Consider the following 9,236-nt stretch of genomic DNA (forward strand, 5'->3'; position numbering starts at 1 on the left):
TACGAGCTACAGAAACTGCCCATTGTGGTGCCTCCTTAGAAGACTTTTTTAAACCTGCCCGATCGGCGGACCAACCAATATCCATAGTACATATATTGGTCTGAAAATCGTTTCGTATAACAAGATCATATGTTCCTACCGGTGCTTTTATGGAAAGCTTTAACCACCCTAGCAACCAGGCAACTGTGGATGTCTGGATGGTGGATGAATAGGAAAGGGCTCAGAAAAAGATAGGAAATAAAATATAAGAATAATGATAAAATGTAAGCTTAACAGTCATTCTCAGTGTCGGAGTGAGATGCCAGGGGCCCACCAGAACACCTTGAACCATGGCCCACTCTCTAAACTATTATTTCTCCTTTGCTCATTTAATCTCTTTATTATCCTAGTCTCTTTGTTCTTCTTTGCTCTCATTCAGGAATAGGGAATGACCATGAAGCAGGCCACCGGGAGTTTCCCTGGTATCCCGATGGACCAGTCCAACTCCAGCAAATAGTTAGAAGGAAAAGGGCCCACTGACCCCTGTGCCCACTTGGAGTTTCCCTGGTATCCCCATGGACCAGTCCAACTCCAGCAAATAGTTAGAAGGAAAAGAGCTCACTGACCCCTGTGCCCACTTGGAGTTTCCCTGGTATCCCCATGGACCAGTCCAACTCCAGCAAATAGTTAAAAGGAAAAGGGCTCACTGACCCCTGTGCCCACTTGGAATTTCCCTGGTATCCCCATGGACCAGTCCAACTCCAGCAAATAGTTAAAAGGAAAAGGGCCCGCTGACACCCGGGCCCACTGGGAGTTTCCCTGGTATCCGGATGGACCAGTCCAACTCCAGTAAATAGTTAGAAGGAAAAGGGCCCACTGGGAGTTTTCCATGGACCAGTCCAACTCCAGCAAATAGTTAGAAGGAAAAGGGCCCACTGACACCTGGGCCCACTGGGAGTTTTCCATGGACCAGTCCAACTCCAGCAAATAGTTAGAAGCAAGAGGGCCCACTGACCCCTGGGCCCACCGGGAGTTTTCCTGGTATCCGGATGGACCAGTCCAACTCCAACAAATAGTTAGAAGCAAAAGGGTCCACTGACACCTGGGCCCACTGGGAGTTTTCCTGGTATCCGGATGGACCAGTCCAACTCCAGCAAATAGTTAGAAGCAAGAGGGCCCACTGACCCCTGGGCCCACCGGGAGTTTTCCTGGTATCCGGATGGACCAGTCCAACTCCAACAAATAGTTAGAAGCAAGAGGGCCCACTGACCCCTGGGCCCACTGGGAGTTTTCCAGGTATCCGGATGGACCAGTCCAACTCCAGCAAATAGTTAGAAGGAAATGGCCCACTGACCCCTGGGCCCACTGGGAGTTTTCCTGGTATCCTGGTGGGCCAGTCCAACACTGGTCATTCTGAACTTACTAAGAGAAACCTTAGCCCAGAGGTCCTATTAGGACCTTCTAAAGACAATTCTAAAAGGGGTAGAAATGAGCTTTAAACAAATCTACCAAACAGTTGAAATTCGGCAAGTCATTGTCTCCATAATGGACTTAAGACACGGGATGACACTGTTACTACTACTACCGACCAGAGTATAGTCCAGGCTTGTCCTTTTTCATCTGGTAAAGAGGCTCTGGATGAAAGAGGTGCTCACATCCAAAAGGCCTGGCATCCACAAGAATACAAGAACTAATAAGGGTTAAGTAGATGCCCCATAATGCAGAAGTGCATTGTAAAAATAAAAAAAGCCAAAAAACACAACCCGTGAGCTGCCATTGCTGGAAGATTTCACTCTTTACTGATTTTTTTTTTGTATCTTCAAAGAACCAGGCATGTTGGACTCCTGGAACAGGCACTTCCACTTTCAGTCTTTGAAATGGGCACCATAAAGCACTTTTAGCTTGTTTAGCTCTGGCAGGCAATCCGTAGAGTTTTATGGCTGCCATAAAATAAAATGCAATGACTGGGCACTACAGGTTATGTGGTTATCTTTTCTTCATTGCTCTGCAGCCAGATCTTTGTGAAATAAACAGACAGAAAAACATCTCATTCATTATAAGTCCTCTAGTTGGATTTTTTAGACATTTCCCCCCATTTTTCCCTTGATTGAATAACCTTAACCTGGCAGCAGAAATATAATAATGCTTTCAAGGATGCCGCTTATAGAAATGCAAGTACCTTTTGTATGTAAGCGCGTGCAATGACCCAATGTGCTAATTGCAACTCATGAACATTTGGATAATTTATTGTGCTTCCTATGCTGCAGCCTGATTTCTTTATAATGTTTTGGTCTGCGGAGGCAAACAGGATTTTATTACATCTCATCATAATTAAAAAGTGCATAGAGGAGACGGTTTCATACCTTAGGCACAGGACTGGATTTGAAAGGCAGGAGGAAACTTTCCTAAACTTTTTTTTTTTTTTTTTTTAACACTGAAGAACATTTAACCAAGATTCCTGCACACAGCTCTGGGCCTGACATTACTACCTTTTTGGGAAAAAAATATTAACAGAGTGACAGTGCCACTTAGTGGCCAAGCTTGGTATAACATGAAAGCGACTAATTCCTACACACTTAACATTATTATCCATTATTAGTCATAGTGAAATAGTTGTGGTCTAGTTGTTTGCTGTACAACTGTATAACTGTACTAAACTTTATATGATGAGCTGTTTGGTAAAAAGGTGCAAACACATGCTGCTTGTTATAGATTGTAAGCTTTACGGGGCAGGGACCTCCATCCTCCTGTGTCTTTGACTCTTAACTTATTGCAACTGTATCTTGTATTTATTTGTATTTATTGTTATACTTTGTATTTATCTATTATCTTAATAACCCCCTGTTTGTATTAATCTATTCTACTGTACAGTGCTGCGTACATAAGTAGCACTTTATAAATAAAGATATATATACATACAGTGGAGGAAATAATTATTTGACCCCTCACTGATTTTGTAAGTTTGTCCAATGACAAAGAAATGAAAAGTCTCAGAACAGTATCATTTCAATGGTAGGTTTAACAGTGGCAGATAGCACATCAAAAGGAAAATCGAAAAAATAACTTTAAATAAAACATAGCAACTGATTTGCATTTCATTGAGTGAAATAAGTTTTTGAACCCTCTAACAAAAAAAGACTTAATACTTAGTGGAAAAACCCTTGTTTGCAAGCACAGAGGTCAAACGTTTCTTGTAATTGATGACCAAGTTTGCGCACATTTTAGGAGGAATGTTGGTCCCACTCCTCTTTGCAGATCATCTCTAAATCCCTAAGGTTTCGAGGCTGTCTCTGTGCAACTCTGAGCTTGAGCTCCCTCCATAGGTTTTCTATTGGATTAAGGTCCGGAGACTGACTAGGCCACTCCATGACCTTAATGTGCTTCTTCTTGAGCCACTCCTTTGTTGCCTTTGCTGTATGTTTTGGGTCATTGTCGTGCTGGAACACCCATCCACGACCCATTTTCAGTTTCCTGGCAGAGGGAAGGAGGTTGTCGTTCAGGATTTCACGATACATGGCTCCGTCCATTTTCCCATTAATGCGAATAAATTGTCCTGTGCCCTTAGCAGAAAAACACCCCCAAAGCAAAATGTTTCCACCCCCATGCTTGACGGTGGGGACGGTGTTTTGGGGGTCATAGGCAGCATTTTTCTTCCTCCTAACACAGCGAGTTGAGTTAATGCCAAAGAGCTCTATTTTGGTCTCATCAGACCACAGCACCTTCTCCCAGTCACTCACAGAATCATTCAGGTGTTCATTGGCAAACTTCAGACGGGCCTGCACATGTGCCTTCTTGAGCAGGGGGACCTTGCGAGCCCTGCAGGATTTTAATCCATTGCGGTGTAATGTGTTTCCAATGGTTTTCTTGGTGACTGTGGTGCCTGCTAATTTGAGGTCATTAACTAACTCCTCCCGTGTAGTTCTAGGATGCTTTTTCACCTTTCTCAGAATCATTGACACCCCACGAGGTGAGATCTTGCGTGGAGCCCCAGAGCGAGGTCGATTGATGGTCATTTTGTGCTCCTTCCATTTTCGAACAATCGCACCAACAGTTGTCACCTTCTCTCCCAGCTTCTTGCTAATGGTTTTGTAGCCCATTCCAGCCTTGTGCAGGTCTACAATTTTGTCTCTGACATCCTTGGACAGCTCTTTGGTCTTTCCCATGTTGGAGAGTTTGGAGTCTGCTTGATTGATTGATTCTGTGGACAGGTGTCTTTTATACAGGTGACTAGTTAAGACAGGTGTCCTTAATGAGGTTGACTAATTGAGTAGAAGTGTCTAACCACTCTGTGGGAGCCAGAACTCTTAATGGTTGGTAGGGGTTCAAAAACTTATTTCACTCAATGAAATGCAAATCAATTGCTATCTTTTATTTAAAGTTATTTTTTCGATTTTCCTTTTGATGTGCTATCTGCCACTGTTAAAATAAACCTACCATTGAAATGATACTGTTCTGAGACTTTTCATTTCTTTGTCATTGGACAAACTTACAAAATCAGTGAGGGGTCAAATAATTATTTCCTCCACTGTACATAAAGTATATAAGTTTGTCTCTTTTTCCTTCAGACAGGAAAGGGCTGTAACTATGGGGCAGAATTGTGGTGTTTAAGATTGGGGCTGTAACAATAGGACAGTGTGTAGAGTAAAGCAAAAATGGTGTCAGATTAAAGGGCACTAATTATGGCATAATGTGTATAGTAAGGCAGGGTGGTGTCTGGGGAAGCATGTCTGTATTTAGAGTCAAAATAGCCCCTGGCATTTTAAATATAAACAGCCTGACACAGGCCCAGGAAAGCACCGGTGCCTACAGCAGCCCCTCTGGTATTTCAGTTTCCAGATTGCAACTCCTTTCCTGGAAGGCACTAACTATAAGAATGCATAGCAAGGTACAATGATGGCAGTAATACTGTCTGTTGCACACAATCCACCTGTTACAGCTCTATAACTATCATCATTATCAGGGGATGCAGGGGTTGTAATTCAATAACAGCTGCAGAGCTGACCAACCCCTGGTAACCATGCTCCTAACTGCTGGTAGATTACTGACTAGCTAGATTTTATTAGTGTTTAGAAGCTTTCTCTTTGCTATTTGTTCCTGTAATAAGCAGAACAGCCCATTCTCACAGCCAGGAGCAGTTGTAAAAAAACAGCACAATTCACCTTCTGATGGATCCCTGCAGCAGGCGTGATCTTCTCAGCTTCCTATATAAAAACAGAAGCACTGTCACTAACAGTCCTGCGTTCACTAGGATTAAGTCTCAAAAGAAAATGTATATTGATTTTAGGTAGAACAAACCATGTTCACTTTTTTTCAACCAGAAAACAAGTAAATACATTTGCAAGACCAAAAAATATACAGGTATGTGATCCCTTATCCGGAAACCCATTATCCAGAAAGTTCTGAATTACAGAAAGGCCATCTCCCATAATCTTCCATTATAAGCAAATAATTCTAATTCAAATGATTCCCTTTTCTCTATAATAATAAAACAGTACCTGTACTTGATCCCAACTAAGATATAATTACCCCTTATTGGGGGCAGAACAGCCCTATTGGGTTTATTTAATGGTTAAATGATTCCCTTTTCTCTGTAATAATAAAACAGTACCTGTACTTGATCCCAACTAAGATATAATTATTGGGGGCAGAACAGCCCTATTGGGTTTATTTAATATTTGAATGATTTTTAGCAGACTTAAGGTATAGAGATCCAAATTACAGAAAGATCCCTTATCCAGAAAACCCCAGGTCCCGAGCATTCTGGATAAAAGGTCCCATACCTGACATAAGCAGAATAAGCTACTAAATTATAATTTTAGGTGGAATCGAGCCTAGAACCCCAGTGGTTCTGCAATATCAAAGGGGAATATAAACTGACTGTAGAGCAGACACTTATGTGCTCTACGCTGGGCCAAACTGATATTCCCTATACTCACAGCAGTCAAAATCTATAGTGTATAACAGGGTGACTATTATCTTCTTTGTGATGTCTGTGAAGCAGTTAGTCGTAAGCATTGTGCGTGTCTGGCTTTAATTGGTGCTGAGGGAATAACAATATATATTTATACGCGAGGTTAGGCTGACTCATACAGAGAGACTAGCTGCGGGCTACAGAGAATTTCACCATTCAGCAAATTAAGTTCTGATTTGGAAGCCATTCACCGATCAGTGAGTAATGATCACAGTGCCTTATCTTATCAGGAAAAGATTCTTTATATATTATGGAGGGGTATGCACAGATTGAACGGTGATTATTCTGACTGCCCTCAACCCAGCCCTGCGGCCTGTCACCAGAGGTGCTTCAAAATATGGCGGAGCTCCATAAATACTTTATAATAATATGTAATGACCAAGGGACTGATTTGTGAAAAGTTTTAAGATGGCTGCACATGGGCCGATAAAAGCTGCTGTCCTTCCAGATTGAGTTGGTAGCTTATTGGCCCATGTATGAGACTGATATTTGGCTAAAAAACTGGCTATATAATCATATAAGGGATTTGAAAGTCCCTTCAGACAATGACTTCAGTGGTGGGTTGATGCATCATCTTCCGTATTCTCCACTATACATATATATAATCCTATTGTGGCATGTTAGAGACTAAAGAAGTCACCAAATAACCATTCATGATCCAAGCTGGGCCAAGTAGTATTACCACCAAGGCCTCCAACATTTTCTGCTCCATCCTTCTCGCACTGATCTCTTTCCTTTATATTGTGCACCCCCAGTTACCGTTGATTTTATATATAAGAAAGAAGCTGCGTCATTTGTCTTTATTTGACCCTCCTTCCCTGCGACAATGAACCCTAGAACCTGTCAGAACCATTTTCCACTCATCTCTTGAATTCTCGGAATAATATTTGCCAAAACAGAAATTCCTGCCCAATAATACCCAATGCATTCATACAAGTGGATTTGAGAGCATTTCCCAATCAATGATTTAATATTCTCGTCACCCTCGGCCTTTGTCCCTCGGTTTTCACTTCCTTCCTCCTTTCTCCCCACGACAAACAACATTTTGTATTTTATTTAATGGAGAGCTGGACGAAATTCTGGAAGCATTCCTGGCACAGAGCGAAATGGAAAAGTGATGTCAGCAGATGGCCTGGAAGCGAGCTTTTTTTATTGGAGGGAGGAAAAAATCAGGCCGGAGGTGCATTACTGTCCATTTACAAATTGGCCTTTGTGTGGTTCTTGAAGACGTGCGTTTGAGATAACTGAAGGAATTTTTGAGTAAAGTGCTGAAATAAAGTGTTAGGTTCCCTTTAATATAATATATATATATATATATATATATATAGAAAACCCTCTGGCTAGATAGATTCCAGCACAGTTCTGCTAAGTACACATTTCACAAGCTTCTATACTCCTGCATGGAAAAACATTCACAAAGGAAACTTCTGCATTGAATGACCGCAACTGCCACAGTAAAGGTGGCCATACACGGGCCGATTATAGCTGCTGATATTGGTCCCTTAAACCGATTAGGCAGCTAATCGGGCCGTGTATGGGCACTACCAACGGGCCTGCCTGACCAATATCTGGCCTGAAATCGGCCAGATCTCAATCGGGCAGGTTAAAAAATCTAGTCGGATCGGGGGCAGCACCGGCTCGTTGATGCGGTCCCCGGACCGACTTTTCCTATACCCGTCGTTATAATTTGATTGTTTGGCCCCAGGGCCAAACGATCGAATTAGCCTGGATTCTCCCGATATTGCCCACCCGTAGGTAGGGATATGGGGAGAAGATCCGCTCGCTTGGCGACATCGCCAAGCAAGCGGATCTGAAGGTGTATGGGCACCTTAAGGATCATTGATCCCTTTTGGTAAAAGTACTAGAATAAAAGATAATACTCTGTGGCTACACTCAGCCCCATGAATCACTGTGAATGGCTTTGGCAACTTTTCCTTGTCGTTCTAAACCAAACAAGCATATCTTTTCCTGACATGCCCACATTACATTGGGCAATATCGGACGAATCAGATCATTTGGCCCAAGGGGGTGAAGACTGCATCTATGAGCTGCTGACCTTAACCCATCTAAAAACCTTAAACACAGACTGAGAGTCGGACCTGACCCCCAGCACCAGTGCCCACCTAATACCCTCGTGACTGAATGAAAAATAAATCCCACCAACAGTGTTCCGAGACTTCCCAGAAGAACAGATGATGTAGCAAAGGACGAATGGACTTTATATGAAAACTCTTGGTTTCAGAATGGAAATTGGACAGGCACGTGTCCAAATGCTTTGGGATACATAGGGGCATATTTACTAACCCACGAACGGGCCGAATGCGTCCGATTGCGTTTTTTTCGTAATGATCGGTATTTTGCGATTTTTTCGGAAATTATCGCAACTTTTTAGTTACCAATTCGATTTTTGCGAAAAAACGCGAGTTTTTCGTAGCCATTCCGAAAGTTGCGCAAAATCTGGCGATTTTTTCGTAGCGTTTAAACTTGCGCGAAAAGTCGCGATTTTTTCGTAGAGTTAAAACTTGCGCGAAACGTCGCACCTTTTAAGTTTTAACGCTACGAAAAAGGCGCGACTTTTCGCACAAGTTTTAACGCTACGAAAAAAACGCCAGATTTTGCGCAACTTTCGGAATGGCTACAAAAAACTCGCGTTTTTTCGCCCAAGTCTTAATGGCTATGAAAAACTCGCGTTTTTTCGCGCAAATCGTATTGGTAACGAAAAACTCGCGATAATTTCCGAAAAGTCGTAAAGATCGCAAAAAATACGAAAAAGTCGCAAAATGTTCGTTTTCCAATCGGAATTTTTCCAATTCGGATTCGAATTCGTGTCTTAGTAAATCAGCCCCATTGTGTATTGTAATGTCAGTTGCCTGCTCCCCATAACCAACAACTGAATTGAAGTATCTTTGCAATTGGTTGCAACAGAAAGCAAGTCAACCAATCAACACAGCCTCTGTGTTCATGGGGTTGCTGGTCAATCTAGGACTGCTTGGACCATCAAGAGAAAAGACGATTGTTTAAGCAAATGATTGGGCCCCTAAGAGTTTTATTGAAACAAAGCATTAAAAAATGTAAGGTTGCTTTGATAGGATGAGCTTCTTGCATTTATCTGATGCTTTGACTGCACAACATTTACAAAGACAGTACAACAGTATTTATACAAATAAGCCTTGAAAATCCAAGGAGACGTGGCAGGACTTAAACTTTCCATATATAACTGGCAGTAGCTACTGCCACCTAACTATCTCAAGTGCCAAATATACTGCATTGCATCAACCCTGGTTAT

Source organism: Xenopus tropicalis, chromosome 5, assembly GCF_000004195.4.
Source record: "Xenopus tropicalis strain Nigerian chromosome 5, UCB_Xtro_10.0, whole genome shotgun sequence".
NCBI lineage: Eukaryota > Metazoa > Chordata > Amphibia > Anura > Pipidae > Xenopus > Xenopus tropicalis.